The sequence below is a fragment of the Eptesicus fuscus genome, chromosome 7 (assembly GCF_027574615.1).
Source record: "Eptesicus fuscus isolate TK198812 chromosome 7, DD_ASM_mEF_20220401, whole genome shotgun sequence".
NCBI lineage: Eukaryota > Metazoa > Chordata > Mammalia > Chiroptera > Vespertilionidae > Eptesicus > Eptesicus fuscus.
This window is the reverse complement of record NC_072479.1, coordinates 17,309,710-17,323,341: the sequence shown is the minus strand read 5'-3', so window position 1 is coordinate 17,323,341 and position 13,632 is coordinate 17,309,710. Positions and strand designations below refer to the sequence as shown.

The window sequence follows — 13,632 nt, the reverse complement described above, 5'->3', positions numbered from 1 at the left end:
CACTAAATACACATGATACTATAATGAGGTCCTCCTCACAGAACTGGCTGATAAGGTTCTTCTAGCAAATAAGTCTTATATAATGGATAAGAAGTAACCTGCCTGCAAATATGGTAAATATGCTATCTAATAATAGACAAATATGCAAATTGACCATACCTCCGACACACCCACAAGCCTCGCCCACAAGCCACGCTCACCATCCAATCAGAGCGAGTATGCAAATTAACCCAAACCAAGATGGCTACAGCCACAAAGAGCAAGGTTTCCTAGGTAACAGAGGAAGCCAAGCTTTCTGCCAGCCGTTGCAGGCCTAAGCCTCCACTCAATCTACAAAGTTTCAATTATAGAAGGTAAACAAATTCAAACAAATGGCGGCAGAATGGAGCTTGAGAGAGCAGGCCAGGGTTGCCGTCAGCAACAGGGGAAGCAAAGCTTTCCACACACCCTGGCGGGGCCCACCCGCTTAAGGCTACAAAGTTCCAATTATAACCCCAACACAAATGGCTTCGGGCCTCGGAGGGAGCCCCAGGCTTGGCTCTGCTCCATGCTACAAAGTTTCAATTGTAGAAGGAAAATAAATTCCAGATACCAGGGCCTCCACTTGCGTTGCCAGGGGGCATGGCTGGCCTGCAAACCACCACAGGCCCCTCGCTCAGGCCGCCCCATGCCCCAAGGGAACCCCACCCTGATCCGGGACACCCTTCAGGGCAAACCAGCTGGCCCCCACCCCTGTACCAGGCCTCTATCCTATCTAATAAAAGAGTACTATGCAGAAAAAAAAAAAAGTACTATGCAGATTGATCATCACTGCAACACACAATATAGCTGCCCCCATGTGGTCAAAGATCCTGCCCCCATGTGGACACAGAATGGCCACCACAAGATGGCCAGCAGGAGAGGGCAGTTGGGAGGCACCCGGCCTGCAAGGGAGGGCAGTTGAGAGGGACCAAGCCTGCAAGGGAGGGCAGTTTGAGGTGATCAACCCTGCAGGAGAGGGCAGTTAGGGGTGACCAGGCCGGCAGAGGAGGGAAGTTGGGGGCAAACAGGCTGGCAGCAGAGTGGTTAGGGGGTGATCAGGCTGGCAGGCAGAAGCGGTTAGGGGCAATCAGGAAGGCAGGCAGGCAAGCAGTTGGGAGCCAGCAGTCCTGGATTGTGAGGGATGTCCCAGATTGGAGAGGGTACAGGCTGGGCTGAGGGACAACCCCCCTCCATGCACGAATTTCGTGCACTGGGCCTCTAGTGACGTATAAAGACATGAGAAACTGCCCTAGCTGGTTTGGCTCAGTGGATAGAACATCAGCCTGCGAACTGAAGGGTCCCAGGTTCAATTCTGGTCAAGGGCACATGTCCTGGTTGCGGGCTCGATCTCCAGTAGGGGGCGTGCAGGAAGCAGCCAATCAATAATCCTCTCTCATCATTGATGTTTCTCTCTCTCTTCCCTCTCCCTTCCTTTCTGAAATCAATAAAAAATAAATAAAATAATAATAAAAAAGACATGAGAAACTACCACATATATGTGGCCACAGCTATTTAGCATCTAATAGTCTCCTAACTGTACAACAGTTGATGAAACAAAAACACAAGCTATAGCTAGTCCATTTTATTAATATATGTAAAGAAAAAAATTAGTAAAGACATCTATTTTTCTATTTTCTATAGAAAAAGAGTATCCTGTTTGTGTTCTAGAAAAGGGGAACCAAGGAACTAGAATTTCTCAGAGTACAGCCAGCCTGTTCAAGAAAGAGAAATACTAAATCTGGTAGACAAGAGCATTCTCTTTATGGAAGAGCTTACTCATTTTAAGCACAAGAAACTATAAAAGACTTCTTCACGGCTTAATTAACTATCCCTCAGCACAATCTAATTTCATTTCTTCTGACTCCTTGCCTCCCAATCAGCCTGCTAATTTTCAATTTAACTTCTTAGGCATCATATTCCCAAGAATAAAGAATCATGTGCAGTAGAACTGAACGTACACTGGAAGAGTTAGAGTTCTCATTGTAAATTAATGAATTGATATCTGGTTTCAAAACTGACTGTTGTGAGTTTGACAGGTATGTTTGTGGTCTAGAAAAGGGGAGCCAAAGAGCTAGGTGTCACATGGTACATCTCGGTTCACTAACCAAGCCACATTCTTAGACCTGCACATGGACAACTAAATTCCTGGTCACAGTGATCCTATCGAGGTATCTGGTGAAGCCTTCCTCTACAAATTTACACTTACTGATATCAACAACTTAAAAATAAAATAAAAAACAGCCCAGCCCAGCCTGTGTAGCTCAGTGGTTGAGCATTAACCTACAAACCAGGAGGTCACAGTTCAATTCCTGGTCAGGGCATATGCCTAGGTTGCAGATTGGATCCCCAGTGTGGGGCATGAAGGAGGAAGCCGATCAATGATTCTCTCTCATCACTGATGTTTCTATCTTTCTCTCCCTTTCTCTTTTTCTCTGAAATCAATAAAAAAATATTTTTAGGATTAAAAATAGCAGCAGAGTAGGAGGATGCTGCACGAACATGCTCCCAGGAACAAGCTGGAATTACAACTGAAATATGGAAAGGCTTCCTGAATAATCAACGGAAAACTCACAGGAGAGAACCCTGATACCCAAGGACTGAAGGTGGAGACTGCATAGAGACTGGTAGGAGGGGTAGAGGCATCAAAGGGCTGGCTGGGCACCCACAGACAGCAACTGAAGTCCCAGAGAGATATCTCAGCTGTGAGGAGATGCCACTGAGAACTCTGGGATCTAATCCCGAAGCTGGGCTCCCCAGCAGGGAGCAACAAAACTGAGGAGGGTACCCACATAACATCTAGCTGTGAAAAGCAGTGAGGAGCTGTCTGCCAGGGAGTGCCAGCTGAAAGTTCAGACACCCTCTTAAAGGGCCAACACACAAAAATTCCCTGTGGAGCCACCCACCTTGTGCTCTGGCAGAGGGAGGGTGAAGTGGACTGGAGCTGTGAGAGCAGAACCCAGGACTGGGGACTTGGGAGATAGAGCTCAAAAGTTAGACACCCAAGTTTCCTGGGCTGAGCCATTCCCTCATGCAGCAGACATCTTTCCCACACAGACATCTGCCTTGCCTGGGGGGAAGACAGTCAACACACTATTGGAAAACACCTTGCCCTGAAGCCAGTTGAGAGATTAAAAGTAACAATTAGCCTCCAGGCAGAAGCAACTGCTCACCCTGTTGAAAAAACTCTCCCCACACCTGAGGGCAATTCAAGTCAGAATCCTATTAGTCTGTGGACAGAGGCGGTCTCTGGAGGCTTTGAGTCTTTGCCTGATCCAATTAGAAACAGCCTTTAACACTGTCCTGCACTAGAAATTGAGAGGTGTAGAGGATCTACATAATACATAGTCACAAACCCATACAGACAGCCAACTGTCCAACTTTATTTCTCATGTTCGAACTTACCTCCACTCTAGGCCTGAGCCTATTTCTATACTCTAACCAACACCAAATTCGCAAGTAGTACTATGAGAAAGCAGGCAGACGACACAGAAATATCTCCTGAGACTACTGCTCAACTGTTGAAAAATATTCATATCTTAGCAAGCAAGCCTAGAATGCCCAACGTGTAACTGACCAATCAGCTCAGATCTAAAGAACCTAAGATGGAATAGAAAGCCCCGCCCCCCAATTTTGACTCCTGAGAGAAATGGCTTTATTATAACTTCTTTAAAATACCTGCCACAAAGCAGTTACTCAATAATTATCTTTTGAGAGAAAAAATGAGTAAATGAACTATTTTTATCTTACGTTGAATCAAAATTATGCACAAGGATATATACAAATATATGTTCAAAATTATGCACAAGGATATATACAAATATATGTTTACTTACTTATCAATAAGTAAACTTCAAAATACTCTTGACATTTCACAGTATATAGATACATTATAGTTCAAATACATGATGCAATTCATTAAAATAATTTTTAGATACTTTTTAATGACATAAGGAAATGTTCATACTACATTAAGTTTTAAAAAAGAGGTTTCATGCCCTGGCTGATGTGACTCAGTTGCTTGACTGTTGTCCCAGGCACTGAAAGGTCACTGGTTTCATTCCCGGTCAGGGCACATGGTTAGGTTGTGGGCTTGATTCCCAGTCCTTAAGGTGGAGCTAATGTTAAGGGATAAGGCTAAAAGAATAGGTGACTGGGTCTGTAACTTCGGCTTTTCAATTGGAATTGCTTTCTGGGAGTCTGAACAAAACATTTTACTGGATAAATGAGAGCCTGAACTCATTTGGCTCCAACGATAAGGGGTACTTTCTCCCTTCAGTTCGAATAGGGGTATTCTTAGGTGACTAAGAATCCATGTGCAGGTGCCAAAGGGTATCCCTCACAATGTGCAGAAGCCCCATAAGGAATTCCAAATCAACTGTAATGTCTAGGGAGGGGCATATAAAGGTTACTCAGAGCTCCGAGTCCTCATGGTTATAATAGACAGCTAGGGACAGAAACCAAGACACACAAGAAGGTTGAGGGTTGAGATGACAGGGGATGGGTGTGGGGCGGGGGGAGGGAGTGACAGCACCTTGAAGCTGATAGCATACTTCAACCCACCACACAATATCCCTAGAAATTTTGTTCAGACTCTTCAGATCTCAAAATAAAACTAAAGCTAACTTTAAAAAATAACCCAACAACAAGATGGCGGCATAGGTAAGCACCTAAACTGCTGCCTCACACAACAATTTCAAAACTACAACTAAAAGGCAGAACGGACATCATCCAGAACCATAGGAAAGCTGGCTGAGTGGAAATTCTACAACTAGAAGGAAAGAAAAAAGCTCACGGAGAATCAGAGGAGCTGCAAAGGACTGAGGTAGGGAGACATGCGCGCAGAGAGGAAGGGCGGCTGAGTGCCTGGCTGGCTTTCTCTGGCGGGAGAGGGAAGGAAGCCCCCAACTGCACTGAACCCCAGTTCAGACTGCACTGAACCCCAGTTCCGGGCGAAACGCCGTGGACCCAGGCTCATATGGGGGGAGTCTGGAATGTCAGGTAGAGAGTAAGGCACTCGGAGACTTGGGGAAGCTGCGGCGGGCAGGGGTCTGGAGGTGCACGCATGTGAGAGTGCACGCAGAGAAGACTGACTGCTGAGGTTGCCACTAGCTCTCCCTAGCGGAAGGGAGTCAGAAGCTCCTGACTGCACTGAACCCCAGTTCCGACTGCACTGAACCCCAGTTTGGGGCGAGACTGGAAGAATCTGGACTGTCAGGGGGAAACTCAGGGGAGCCGCGGAAGGCAGAGATCTGGAGGCGCACGCACAGGGGCAGGGCTGACGGGAAGCCAAGACTGTCTGCTCAGCCCTGAGACTCCGCCACATCCAAGCTGAGCACAGAGGCTTTTGCAATTTTGCAAGTCTGGTCCTATAAGGCTGTCTCCAGCACAGGTCTCCCGGCGCAGACACAGCTGATACACATAGCCAATTGGCCTGGAGGTCAATTCCTCCCAGTGACACCAACAACCATCAAGACTTAACTACAACAAGGCTGTACACACAGACCACAAAGGGGTGCACCAGGAGTGTCCACCACAGGTGACTGGAGAGGCTGACCCACTGAGCCATATAGGAAACCTAGCACACAAAACTACCCTACCAACTCAGGGAAGCAGCGAAAATGTGGAGACAAAGTAACAGATCACAAACGAAAGAAATGGAGGAAAATAAATGACTGGATATAGAATTCAAAACCACGGTTATAAGGTTTTTCAAGAATTTCCTAGAAAAGGCTGATAAATTTAGCTAGACCCTCGAGGATATGAAAAAGGACCAACTAGAAATTAAAACATATACTGACTGAAATAAAAAATATTATACAGAGACCCAACAGCAGACTAGAGAATCCCAAGAATCAAGTCAAAGATTTGAAATACAAAGAAGCAAAAACACTCAACCAGAAAAGAAACAAGAATCCAAAAAGTTGAAGATAGTGTAAGAAGCCTCTGGGACAACTTCAAGCGTACCAACATCAGAATTATGGGGGTGCCAGAAGAAGAGAGAGAGCAAGATACTGAAAACCTATTTGAAGAAATAATGACTGAAAATTTCCCCCACCTGGTGAAAGAAATACACTTACAAGTCCAGGAAGCACACAGAACCCCAAACAAAAGGAACCCAAAGAGGACCACACCAAGACACATCATAATTAAAATGCCAAGAGAAAAAGACAAAGAGAGAATATTAAAAGCAGCAAGAGAAAAACAGTTAGTTACCTACAAGGGAGCACCCATACGACTGTCAGCTGATTTCTCAACAGAAACTATGCAGGCCAGACGGGAGTGTGCAAGAAATATTCAAAGTGATGAATAGCAAGAACCTACAACCAAGATTACTCTACCGAGCAAAGTTATCATTCAGAATGGAAGGTCAGATAAAGAGCTTCACAGATAAGAAAAAGCTAAAGGAGTTCATCACCACCAAAACAGTATTATATGAAATGCTGAAAGGTATTCCTTAAGAAGAGGAAGAAGAAAAAAGTAAAGATAAAAATTATGAACAACAAATGTATATCTATCAACAAGCGAACCCAAAAATCAAGTGAATTAAAAATCTGAGGAACAGAATAAACTGATGAATATAATAGAATCAGGGGCATAGAAAGGGAGTGGACTGACAATTCTCGGGGGGAAAGGGGTATGGAGGGTGCAGGAAGAGACTGGACAAAAATCGTACACCTATGGATGAGGACAGTAGTGGGGAGGTAAGGGCAGAGGGTGGGGTGGGAACCGGGTGGAGGGGAGCTATGTGGGGAAAAAGGAGAAACTATTGTAATAATCTGAACAATAAAGGTTTATTAAATTAAAAAAAAAATAACCCAACAACTATAGATTCAAACTGTGAACTTCAGGGCACAGCTACTATATTACAGAACTGAATATATCCTACTATTGTCCAAGTTTGTAAATAAGAAAATCAAAAAATAGCTACTATGAAAATTAATAAACAGAAACTTCTTTCAAATGAAGTCAGGAGGGTAGAAGAGACTTCTCACACATGTCACTCAATGCAAACTGTTGACCCCAACAGGAAGAGACGGTAGGTACCTTGCATCTCTGACAGGAGGTGAGAATACCAGTACTTTACTACCTCAGCAGAAAGAAGAGTCCTCCCCGCCCAGTAACAGCTCAGCCAATGGGAGACTGCCATAACTCAGCCAATGAAAAATCACTATACTTGAAACTTTCAGTCCTCCAACTGACTCTTCACTTACAACAGTGCCTCCCAAGTCCATAAAAAAGTGGTTCTCACTTTTGTTTTTCTGGACTTGCCACTAGACTGAATGTCCCAAACCGCAATTCCTTGTTATTCCTGAATAAACCCCTTTTGCTGGAGAAATATCTGGCTATTTATTTAAATTCAACATTATGTACGGGCAAACTAACACTTGGTAAAAACTGTCACCTGATGTAGCACTCTAATCACCATCACATGGTTTGGATGAGGGAAAAGAGAGGTGCTAATTGAATGGGGTTTTTTAAAATATATTTTTATTGATTTCAGAGAGGAAAGGAGAGGAAGAGAGAGATAGAAACATCAATGACGAGAGAGAATCACTGGCTGCCTCCTGCATGCCCCATACTTGGGATCAAACCCACAACCCAGGCATGTGCCCTGGCCAGAAATTGAACCATGACCTCCTGGTTCATAGGTTGATATTCAACCACTGAGCCACACCAGCCAGGCTAAAATGTTCTGTATTTATTGATTTTAGAGAGGGAGGATGGAAGAGAAACACTGATTTGTTGTCCCATCATTTATGCATTCATTGGTTGATCCTTCTATGTGTCCTGACCAAGGATCGAGCCTGCAATCTTGGTATATTGGGCAGATGCTCTAACAAACAGAGCTACCCGGCCAAGGCTCATTTATGATTTACCTTCCCTAAAAAGCTAAGAGTGCTTTAAAGGCTGCATACACAAAGGACTCCTTAGAAACTTAGGGGAAGGTCAGGGGAGTCAGGAAGAGAACCCAAAGTTTGATGCTCTATGTGCAATTGAAATATGTTGCCTTCTGGATTAAGTGCTACATAATCTTTAAATTTCCCAGTTCCCTTGGAAACTGAACAATAACTCAAAGGATCCATCTTCTCCAGAACCTGGTGGTATGCTAGATTTTCCTGGGGGCAAGATATTGAATAGTGATGCCAAAATAAATGAGGAAATAGATTAGATGGGGAAAGGAGGTAATTCCATCAAAGGGCTTAATCCAATCCTATATAATAAAAGGCTAATATGCAAATTGTCCCCTGTAGAGTTTAACCAACCGGAGTTCGGCCACTTGCTATGAAGTGTGCTGACCACCAGGGGGCAGCGCAGAACGAAGGAAGGCCCTGGCCGACAGCCAGAAGGCCCCAACCCAATTGGCCCTGATCGCTGGCCAGGCCTAGGGACCCTACCCATGCACGAATTTCATGCACCGGGCCTCTAGTAAAATAATAAAGTTCAGGCAAGCCTCAAATTAATGATAGTTTAACTTCACTCATTGATTCTCAATTTTCCAAGGACTCCCTAGAGATGATAGGCTGGTTACATTATGACACTCTTGAATGGACTGGCTGACTACAAGGTACAACCAACGAGTTCAGAATGGTTGCCTGATATCTATCAGTTTGGCTAAAAATAACTAGCTCCTGGCATACAAAGTGAGATCACATGAAGACAAAACTGAGTTTTATATCAGACTTCTTAAAATACTAGTTCAATGCACTGATGACTGCCTCTCTTAGAAGGGTGTGAACAAATAGATAGGCAACCTGACCTAAAGAGACTATATTATATTTTAATCCATTGTATACCAGATGGCACAAATGTTTTCTACCTAATGTGTATCCATGACTCAGTAACATCACTGAGTCTGAAAATCTTTATATTCTGTAGCCAGCTAAGGTATCCACATGCCCTGAAAATATGAGCACTATATCAAAACTAGTAAAAATACAAGCAAATATACTCCATGGGAAAGATAGCTTTTCAATAAATGGTGGTGGGGCAATTGGATGTCTACATGCAAAAGAATGAAGCTGGATTCTCACCTCACATCATACATAAAAACAAACTCAAAACAGATCAGAGAAAATGCAAAACTCTTTGAAGAAAACAAAGTAGCAAGTCTTTGTAGCCTTGGGTGGGCAATGGTTTCTTAGACATGATACTAAAAGTGCATACAACAATAGAACTGTAGAAAATATCTACAAGTTATATTTCTGATAAGAAACTTAACTTTAGACTGTATAAAGAACTCTTACAACTGAACAAAAAGACAATAACCCAATTTAAAAATGGGCAAAGGGCCCTAGCTGGTTTGGCTCAGTGGATAGAATATCAACCCACGAACTGAGGAGTCCCAGGTTTGGTTCCCGTCAAGGGCACGTGCCTCAGTTGCAGGCCCCAGTCGGTGGAGGAGGCAACCAATCGATGTGTCTCTCTCAGATGGATGTCTTCTCTCTCTGTCTCTCCCCCTTCCCTTCCCCTCTCTCTAAAAATCAATGGAAAAATATCCTTGGGTGAGGATTAACAACAACAACAAAAATGGGCAAAGGATTTGGATATACATTTCTCCTAAGAAGACATACAAATGGCCACTAAGTACTTTAAATATGCTCAACCATCATTAGTCATTAGGGAAAAGCAAATCAAGAATATATAATAACAATTCATGCCCACGAAAATAGCTATAATCAGAAGACTGGGGCCCAAGTTTGAGGATCTTACCTAAAATTACACAGCTATTAATGGCAGATCTAAAAGCACTAGAATTGCCCTAGCCAGTTTGGCTCAGTGGATCGAGTGTTGGCCTGCGGACTGAAGGGTCCCGGGTTTGATTCCCTGCACATGCCTGGGTTGCAGGCTTGGTCTCCAGTGGAGGGCATGCAGGAGGCAGCCAATCAATGAGTCTCTCTCATAATTGATGTTTCTATCTCTTTCTCCCCCTACCTTCCTCTCTAAAATCAATTTAAAAATTTTTTTTAAATAAAAGCATTAGAATTGCCCTAGCTGGTTTGGCTCAGTGGATAAAGTTTTGGCCTGAAGACTGAAGGGTCTCGGGTTCAATTCTGGTCAAGCGCATGTACCTCGGTTGCAGGCTCAATCTCCGTGCAGAAGGCAACCAATGATATATCTCTCTCACACTGATGTTTCTCTCTGTCTCTCCCCCTCCACTCTCTCTAAAAATCAATAGAAAAATATACTCAGGTGAGAATTAACAAAAAATAAAAATAAATAAAAGCAGTAGAACCAAAGTCTTCTGATTACCAACCCAATGTTTTACTCACAAGGCCATTTTCTTGTTACAGGCCATTTGAATGTTCAACTTGCATTTGTGGAAATTCTCTTATGCCCTGCTGAGTAATCCCCTTCTTGTGCATTTCAGGACTCTTAACAGTATTTGCACACACTATTTAACACCAAAATTTATACATCTGGTCCAAATAGATACTTTTAGAATTAAAAAAAAAAATCCTATAAAATTTTGCCTTTTTTTCTAATAAGATTAAATGTATTCAATAATCTAGTAAAAGTTTTTATTATAAGTATCCAACAGTATAAAAAGTACAAAACAGATTTGTAGATTTCTAATGTATTAATACAAAGTGCATGACTACATACAGTACATCCTACAGGCAAAGAGGAAAAAGAAGACTGTGGCCCTGGCCCGGTAGCTCAGTTGGTTAGAGCATCATCCTGATATGACAATGGTGCGGGTTCCATCACCAGTCGGAGTACATATCAATGTTTCTCTATCTCTCTCTACAATAAAAATAAAATTTAAATTAAAAAAAAAGACTGTGGTTGGGGCCTAGTAATAAATAAATAAATAAATAAATAAATACAGAAGTAGAAATTATCTATTCTATAGTATAGTCTACCAATACTGCGGCCAAAATGTATTTTTTTTAAAAAAGAACCATTTCAAAATAAAAAGGTTAAAACTACATATGTCTATCATACAACAAATCCCATCTCTGTCCCCTGATATTCTCCTAGTTTCATTCGTTAGAAGGGGATTTAAAAGAAAGACTTAAAGAGCACTTTACAGCAGCACTCAGTTTCCTCAGAGATACTCAGCATTTTAAACTTTATATATATGTCTATTTTTCTTTTAGTAAACTAGATATTGGCCTCAGATGGTAGAACTTGTGGAAGGGAAGGAAAAATAATCCATTCAGAACTATTCCAGAAACTGTCTTTTGGCAGAATAGCAGGTATCCAAGAGTGTCATTTTTGTTGCTGTGGGTTTATTTATTGATTTTTTTCTAAAATTTAAATTGTATTTTGTTCCCTTCTATATAAACCGCAGGGACCACTCCTGAGTGGAGCTGGGCAGAGGCTCTGGCCCCCGGCTTCTCAGCAGCTGCTTTCTTATTGCTGCAGCAAGGCTTGAATAGATGTGTGTCAATGAGGACTTCCCCCAAACGCCTTTACAGAAAATCCCACAACACATGTTCCGTCTTTTCCAGTATGTGAAATCTAAAAAGGAAAAAAAACAAAAACTGGCACTCTGTTAGAGCCCGCCCGAAGCCACCCCTGTCTCTGAGCCATCATCTGACTGGTTACTGTAACAAGGAGATGAGCTGGGGAGGCACTTGAGGTGGTACTGTGAGCATCAGAACTGTGATGTTTCAATTTCTTCTGCAGTTTGCTGATCTGCTTGCTTTTTATCCTGTTTCCAGGTAGAATTTTCACTTTCTTTGATTTCAAAGTAGTCTATAGACTGGGTCCTGGCCTTGCACCTACCACATGATTCCAGTTTTTATTTTTGTTTTAATCCTGCCAGCAATTTCTCCCCATCTTTTTACGAGCAGGACACAGGCATTACAGATGTCTCCTGAACGAGTCTCAGGCAACACAAAACGGGTCTGGAAGTCCTTTTCACAGCATTTGCTGTCTGTGAACTGAGAACTGGAGGATTTAGCTCTGCAAATACAGCAGCCTTCTATCCTTCAATACATCTATGGCTTATAAAAACCAAACATCTTTTCTGCTGGGTAACAGTCTTCCAAAACCAGCTGTTCTGATACAAAAAATGAAAGGGTCCAGGCTGCCTGCCACTACTGGAATCAAATAAGTAGAGGTGAAGTTGAATCTTTTTTTTTTTTTAATATATTTTATTGATTTTTTACAGAGAGGAAGGGAGAGGGATAGAGAGTCAGAAACATCGAAGAGAGAGAAACATCGATCAGCTGCCTCCTGCACGCCCCCTACTGGGGATGTGCCCGCAACCAAGGTACATGCCCTTGACCGGGAATCGAACCCGGGACCCTTGAGTCTGCAGGCCGACACTCTATCCACTGAGCCACACCGGTTAGGGCTGGAGTTGAATCTTTACGGTGTGTTTCATAATCAGATAGCAGGCAATCTGAGAGAGAGGTAGGTGTAACACCCTGAAAAGACTGCTCTGACCTTTCATTTCAAGTCAGCCCTTCTATATGATACTAGAGGCCCGGCACATGAAATGTGTGCACAGGCACGGTCCCTAGGCCTGGCCTGCAATCAGGGCCATCTTCCCCAGCTGCCGGCAGCTGTCCCCGTCCCCCCGCCACCACCCACCCCAGGTTCCCCATTCACCATCGGGCGATCGGAGCCTGCCAGCCAGGAGGAGGGATGGAGAGGTTGGCCATTCTTGCCCACTCACCGACCCCTAATGCCAGTCACCCTCTGTGTGTGGGGCAACCAGTGGGGTGGGAGCCTTGGCCTGGCACCGCCCACATCCACCGCCACCCACCCCCGGTTTCCTGCTCTCCATTGGGCAATTAGAGCCTGCGGGCTGGGGAGAGCTCCTTCGTTGAGTGTCTGTTCCCTGGTGGTCAATGCGCATCATAGCGACTGGTTGTTCCACTGTTTGGTCGATTTCCATATTATCCTTTTATTATATAGGACTATAGGCCCAGTGCACGAAATTCGTGCATGGGGAGGGGGGTGTCCCTCAGCCCAGCTTGCACCCTCTCCAATCTGGGACCCCTTGAGGGATGTCCGACTACCCACCAGGATCAGGCCTAAACGGGCAGTCGGACATCCCTCTCACAATCCAGGACTGCTGGCTCCCAACCGCTCGCCTGCCTGCCTGCCTGCCTGATTGCCCCTAACTGCTTCTGCCTACCAGCCTGATCACCCCCTAACGACTCCCCTGACAGCCTGATTTGAGGATGTTTTTCATCAAATATATTTTTTGTATTATTTGAATTATTACCATATGCAATGGAATGTAGAAAATAAGAGTTCATTACAATTATTCTGATCTTTGTGGTGGCAATAAATATATAATCAGAATTTTCCCCATGATCCCAGGAAGATTAGTTTATTTTCTAGTTTTCGTTCCTTTTCAAATATTAGAAAGAATTGTTTATTTACACCCTCACTGACATGACAGATGCATAACCCTGGCTGAGTCTCCACTTAGAAGCAAAATACCTTGCAGAGGAAGGTGCCCAGGTAGCCATCTGTAATTGCTGGGATGTTTGTTGCTATTTTCCAACTCTGCCATAAAAAACTAGATCTGCTTAAAATGTTCCCCAGGCCTGGCCAGCGTGGCTTAGGTTGAGCGTTGACCTATGAACCATGAGGTCGCAGTTTGATTCCCGTTCAGGGCACATGCCTGGATTGTGGGCTCGATCC

The 13,632-nt window shown here is 43.7% G+C and overlaps 1 protein-coding gene and 1 pseudogene across 1 annotated transcript in view; both read right to left on the bottom strand.

The window, feature by feature from the left end:
* TULP3 (TUB like protein 3) overlaps nt 1–13,632 on the bottom strand; it is an 82,899-nt gene that overhangs the window by 23,674 nt on the left and 45,593 nt on the right. The window lies entirely within an intron of this gene.
* On the bottom strand, nt 11,303–11,993 carry LOC103288108 (SIN3-HDAC complex-associated factor-like; annotated as a pseudogene).